A 7,052-nucleotide genomic window follows, 5' to 3' on the forward strand; every position below is an offset into this window, starting at 1 on the left:
ATTTATAATTGAATTAAAAAATGTTATTTATTTAATCTTTAAAATATTAATTAAGATAAAAAAATATTAATTAAAATATTAATTAAGATGACCTATTTAAATTCATGCAAACGTAAATTTCATAACATAATTTCTAACCGAATCATAATGTATGAATATTCATAGGCGATAATAACAATAAATACAAACAGAACCACATAACTATAAACTAGAAAAAGTAAAAACAACTAATGAATAACTTCACCTACACTTTTCATCCTGCTCTATAATAATAATAATAATAATAATAATAATAATAATAATAATAATAATAATAATAATAATAATAATAATACTAAGAATAAGAAGAAGAAATTGTAGCCCAACAAATCTCTCGCTGAAATTCACCAAATCTTTTCCACTTCAGTACCCAGTTGGAAACTCACAATTGCCATAATCTGCCATTCAAAAATTAAACAAAATTGGAGATATTCTTGGGTTAAATCGAATAATAATTTAATTTGTTTGTAATCAACAAGATATAGTAAGATACCAGGACGTTGTGAGACAACATGAGCCGCACCGCCGAACTCGCATGTACCGGCAGCGCGTGTCTTCTTCTGGTAATAGCTGTTGAAGGCATACGAGGCATGTGCTTCCAGCGTGTTGGGATTGTAACACGTTGAACTGGGTTGAATTACGTTACAATCGGCCCCTCCTTCACCGCAAGCATAATCCAACGCCGTTTGTAACTTCGCTTCGTCGGCTTTCGCGTTCGCCACGCACCAAGTCTGCCCAACCTGAGTCTTCGACACTTCTCCGGCAGCCGGAGCCTGACTGGTACTGCCGTTGATCAGCGTTGACTGCCCTTCTTTTAGCTCCTCTTCTGTTAATGGTATGTTGTATACTTTTGTTCATTGGGGTAAAATAATCCGTAATTCCTTTCCGAAGTTGGACCGGGTTTTTTATTCTCGTTGAACAAGGCAAATAAGTAGACGTTAATTGGAATTTGAGGTCTCAAAGGGGTCCCACTTCCACTCAATACTTTCCATACCAAATTACCGTTATACGACGCCGCATTGTCCTCACCGGTACCAATTTCATTCTCGTCCCCATTGAAGGCCACCCTGTTTCAGTCACCACCATCTTTACGTCGTCTTATTGAATGGCCGACAAGGCGGCAAAAACGGCGTCGATCTGTGCTTCAAAACCCGAATCCACCACACCCGGGTTGTCCTTAAACAAATCGTAATCCGGTGAGATTTGATTCGAATTTGCAGAGTACGCGAAAAACGGGTACGCATTGACCATGAGGTAAGAACCGGTTTGTTTCAAGAAATCCAACATGGGTTTAATAACATGCTCGACCAATTCCTGCTTGAAAGAACCGGCTGAAGATGGGTAAGAGTTTTGCAAGGCACTGAAGGCTAAGGGAGAAGATATTTTAATGGCGGAATCTAGCTTGGATTTAACGAGCGAGGCGTGGATGTTTTTCATGGCGGGTACGAGGTAGTTGGTTGTGTTGTTCGGGTCCACAAAGACTTCATTCCCGACAGCTGTGGCTTCTATCTTTGTTTGAGGGTAGAACTTGGTTATGTTGGATTGAACCCAGTTGTCGGCGGTGGACTGGTCGACGGCGATTGAGGCGAGGAGTTCGTTTGGAAGAGCGACAACGACGGTGATCCCGGAGTTCGCCAACGCGGTCAGAACGGTGGCGTCGGTGTCATAGAGCTTCACTTTGTTTATTCCCCGGGACTTCAACAGCTCGACGACTTTTCCCGGCGACGGTAAGTTGTTGGCGACACGACCGTAGTTAATCCCGACCGAACCAGCAGCATCTGCAAGAAAGCAAAAAAAAATGGTCTTCGTTGAGACATCAAAAAAGAAAGGATTGTATTTCACTTTGAAGTTTGAAGCTCATACCTGAAACAAATATGGCAGAGAAGAGAGCAATGGCTGAAATGAGAAGAAAGAAATCTCGGGAAGCCATGGCCAGAGCTTCTTAGAAGAAGGATGAAGTGTTCAAGTTTAAAAAGAAAAAAAAAATTAAAGAGAGGGATTTTAACGTTGTTTTATAGGGGGAAAGGTGGGGTTAGTGGAGAAACCCATCAAACAACTTGGATTGAAAATTGCAATGGCAGCCACCAACACCACCGTTTTCTTCGACAGGCACTATTTTTATTCTTTTAAAAATACTTGGATTTAGATATAACATCTTAGCCATACACGTGTTTCTATTTAAGGGTGATTTGATAAATTTAATAGTTGTACTTTATGTGAACGGATGCGTTACGTTACCTTTGAGCAGCAATAATAATAATAATAATAATAATAATAATAATAATGCTGAAAAATGAGAAATTTTGCGTAATCTTTTTTTCTCTCTCCTAAAATCTAACGTTGCAGTCACAGTTGATTGCTGTTTTTGTTTTGTTATGGGGTCAGATTTTGGTAAATTGTTCCAAAAGGATTATTAAATGTGGTTTTGCTTAATTTTATATTATTCACCGTTTAACATTTTTTTTTGTACGGGTGTAATTTGAGATTGTGACCATATGCAGTTTATTCCAATTCTAATTTTTTTAATTATTATTTTTTAAAAAAATTAAAAAAATGAATATACTTAATTTAAGAAAATCTATAACTTTGTTAACTTGAAATTGGCATATCCCATTTGATGTTACAAGTTCAATGTTATCCTGATTAATGAAACAAATATTATAAATCATAAAATTAAACATATATGATCATATAGGCATTTATGTTTTCTTTATTCAATGTTTTAATAAGTTGTTTAAATCCTTAAACTCTAAAAAAATAGAAAATAATATATATTGCTGTGATATTATATTTATTTTTTAATAATAATGTGTCATATATCAATATTTTTATTAATTTTTAAACAATAATTAAAATATAATATTAATGATAATTTTTTAAAAATAATTAAACGATCAAAATAATAATTAAATCACTAAATACATAATTTATACTACGAAAAATATATATGATAGGACGCAATACTAGGGATGGCAAACGGGCGGGACGGGTGCGGATACCTCCTCTCCATCCTCATACCCACCTAATATTTTTCAATCCACCACCCGCCCACCACCTATGATGGGTAAAAATTTTCAAATCCACACCCGCCCACGCGGGTACATTCTCAAATCCATCCCCACACCCACTATCCAACTGGAGACGTACCCGGCTAAACCCGCCTGACAACTAGGGGTGTGCAAAAACATTCGATCCGACCGATCTGATCCGTTGACCCGTTGATATGATCCCAAAATTCGGATATCTGATCCGTTTTTCAATTTTCGGATAGTTCGGATTAGGTATCTGAAATTTTTTTCCGAATTATCGGATCAGATACGGATCGATAAAAAACCATGTTCGGATTATTGGTTTTGGACTTTTTTTTCAAGATCTTTTTGTTTTTCGATGCATGATTATACAAATTGTAATGCATAAATTATTCATAATTTTCAAAATCAGCAGAATGTGTGAATGCACTTAAATTCAAAAGAATACCAAAATCGATAATTCAATATACGTACATAAAACGTGTTTCTTGAAAATCAAAATCAATATACGAATGTTCTTAGATTCAGCAGAATATTAAAATCAAAATAATGGAGTATTGACTATTGGCATTGTATCTCGAACATAACTAAGAGGATTATATCTGAAAACCGGAGTATTCACCTTACGACAAATTAAAGAGGCCACAAACAACTTCGATGCAACAAACAAGATTGGGGAAGGTGGTTTTGGATCTGTGTATAAGGTGACATACAACTTTACTACCCGCAGAGGATACCAGAGTAAGAAGATAAAGAAAGCGTACCGAAATGAGCTGGAGACCAGAGTTTGAAACTGAGAGAAAAAGAACCACCAGAATATCGATGTAATAACCATCAAGCAAAGCACGAGACGTTTGAAAGAAAAAAATTGATTCATAAACTTATCCCTAATATTTGGTTAAATTATACGTTATATCTTATACAATATAAAGATTTATAAATTAGTCTCTAAAATTATACCTAAATTCATAATGGTCCAAAATTTAATAGATATTTAGTGGGCGGGCAGATGCGAGGCGGACAGATGCGGGGCGGCCAGATGCGGGGCGGATAAGGTCTCAAACCCATTACCCGTCCATTACCCGTTACGGGTACCACTTTCTAAATCCACACCCGCCCACTACCCACTAAAATTTTACTCATCCCCGCCCCAATCGAAGCGAATACGGTACGAAATCCACAAAATTATACCCGTTTGCCATCGTTATGCAATACCAATTAAAGACTTTGGATGTGAAAGTGTTGAAAGACTTAAGTTGGATAAGAAATCTAGAAAAAAAAAAACAAAACAGATTAGACAAAAGTAGACGTTATAATAATAAGGATTATTATATGGCAACGTTTTTGACATTTAATACGCGGTCATTTTTTATAATCAATAAATTATTATTATTTAATATTTGATAAAAATAATTTATAAATGGTTTTAGAATAGTGATAAGAGTTTTATCTATTCACTTTTATATTTTAAAAATATTTATCATAATATTATATTTATTTTTATTTTTTTTATTTTTCACCGACACCGTTATAAAGAAATTTGTAACTAATTAATTAAAAATAGAATGAATTAAAATTGTTTGTGAAGAAAGTAGTTCAACCATTAACGTATCAGATGATTATCCTAATAATAAAATAATAATAGTTTCTTTTTTTATTATAATAGTAATCTTAAACATTATTACTAATATTTCATACCAACAATTGACAATTAATTAATTAATTAATCAATCAGTAATCAAACAATTAAGTTATAATCAATTTATATTTTCCTTCTTCAAGTTGAATGCAATCATCGATGCGTACGAATTAAGCCGAATAAAGGTCATTAATAATTTTCAAAACAAGATAACGTTTTCTTTTGCAATCTGCAAGCAAATCTTACGTGTGAAATCAATTTGGGTCACAAAAATTATAACATTTCAAAGAGGGAATTAGTCTAGTTATAGTCTACTAAATTTAACTGATTAAGTTAAATTTTGAACAAGAGAGAACATATACTTACATAATGTAAAATTCTTTAATTTTATATTATAAATAAAATTATTGACTGAAATTACATTCATTGTTTGAAAATGTAAGAAGTAAAATTTAAGAAAAAAATATATTAATTTATAATCATTGAATTAAATTAAATTAAATTATTACAGAAGATGAAAAGATTTTTACTAATATATTTTTTAAAAAATAAATATAATCTTAATGTTTAATTTTATTTAATCTAATTATGGTAATCAATATAAAAGTAGGACTTTTTACACTTATATAGATATTCCTCTAATGATAATATTGAAAAAATAAGCCTAAAAGTAACCCTAATTTTTTTTTAAAAAAAAATAAGTGGTATTAATTCTCGATAGGTTTGTTTTGTCAAAGCGTAACAACTACTAATTAAAAAAAATTAATAGTTGAAGTATTTGGAAGAATTATGAACTGCTCCTTTTTTAAATGGCTAAAATTATAAGCTTGAGCATGTTATATCTCGTATATTATTTAAATGAAAATACAATACAATTTATTAATTGGATTAATATTTTAAGGGTAAACTACAGAAATGGTTACTTTCATTTGAGTTTTATAAACTTTTACTCACTAAATTCAAAGAACATAAGATTTGGTCATTTTTGTTTCATTTTAATTAAGATTTAGTCACTTTTATTTCATTTTAATTAATATGAGGTCACTAAAGGTTAATGGTTGTTAAACCTTTAAAGGTTTGTTGACGTGGCACGATAAATATATTAAATTAAAGCGTAAACTACATATATGGTCACTTTCGTATGAGTTTTATAAACTTCTCCTCATTGAATCTGTAATGTCCCAATTTTTGGGTTAATAGTTTCAGGTAAACCCAAGTGAGCTTTAGTAGACTAAGAGACCATTTAGAAGTTTTAGGTTAAGTTTAGCTTGTTTTGGTTAGGGCTTGAGCCTATGAAGACATAAAAAAAGTGTTATTGATTTTGGCAAGAAAGGAAGAGGACTATAGATCAATTAACCTCATAATTGTTTAAAAGACTGATTTCTATTCCATTTTTGTAATGCCACCTGGGGAGAAATAAGAAAAAGTGAAAGCCTCGTTTTCATCCCACCTTTGTTATCTTCTTCGTCTTCATTCTTCATTCTTCATTCTTCATTCTTCATCTTCATTCTTCATTCTTCATCTTCATTCTAAGGTAAGAAATGAAATCCCTACCTCCCAAGCTTCCTTGAAAGTTTCTTCTTTTAAGTTTTGGCCATAGAAAACCTTGGGTTGGGGTTTAAGATGGGTTTTGGGTTTTAAGATTCTACGGTGTTCCCAATATGTTCCTAAAGCTTATGGATCACATATTTATTCTCCTTAAGTCTCTAGATGAGTTACTAACTCATTTCATTGCTTGTGATTATCGAAAGAATTTGGAGAGTGTAATACCCCAAAATTTTTCTTAGTAACTAAAATGCAAGTTTAGAATGTTTAGTGACAAAATATAAATTTATAAAAGTTTAGGGACCAAAAATATAATTTTTAAAATTTATATATTTTTTGCCCGTAAATGGATAGTTTGTCCCAAAATAAATGTTTTTTGGATATCAAAAATTTGATTCAAGGTTTGTGTTAAAAGCTATAAAGCAGTAAAATACGATAAGAAATTAGATAATCAGATCAAACCGAGATTTTAAGAAAGTTTGAAGGATGCTAGATAAAGGTTGGAAATATTATTTCCATATTTTAGAACAATGAAATTTAGCATGAATTAGTAGAATTGAAGTTAATTTTCCCAATTTAGCCGAAATTGAAAAACATTAGTGACTAAATTGCAATTTTCAAAACTTGCATGGCTAAAGTAGAAATTCAACTTCAAGTTGGTTCATCTTTGAATATGGGATATTTTAATGGAATATATTTCAATGGTAATTATCATGATTAATTAATGGCAATTTTGGGATTTCTCATTAATTGAAATTGAAATTTAATTATATAATTATGGTGCCAAGTGTTTTAAATGA

At 31.9% G+C, this 7,052-nt stretch overlaps 1 pseudogene; it reads right to left on the reverse strand.

The window, feature by feature from the left end:
- Nucleotides 1-359: 359 nt before the first annotated feature.
- Nucleotides 360-2,014, reverse strand: LOC120120684 (annotated as a pseudogene).
- Nucleotides 2,015-7,052: the final 5,038 nt, after the last annotated feature.

Source organism: Hibiscus syriacus, unplaced genomic scaffold, assembly GCF_006381635.1.
Source record: "Hibiscus syriacus cultivar Baekdansim isolate YM2019G1 unplaced genomic scaffold, ASM638163v2 tig00110345_pilon, whole genome shotgun sequence".
Classification (NCBI taxonomy): domain Eukaryota; kingdom Viridiplantae; phylum Streptophyta; class Magnoliopsida; order Malvales; family Malvaceae; genus Hibiscus; species Hibiscus syriacus.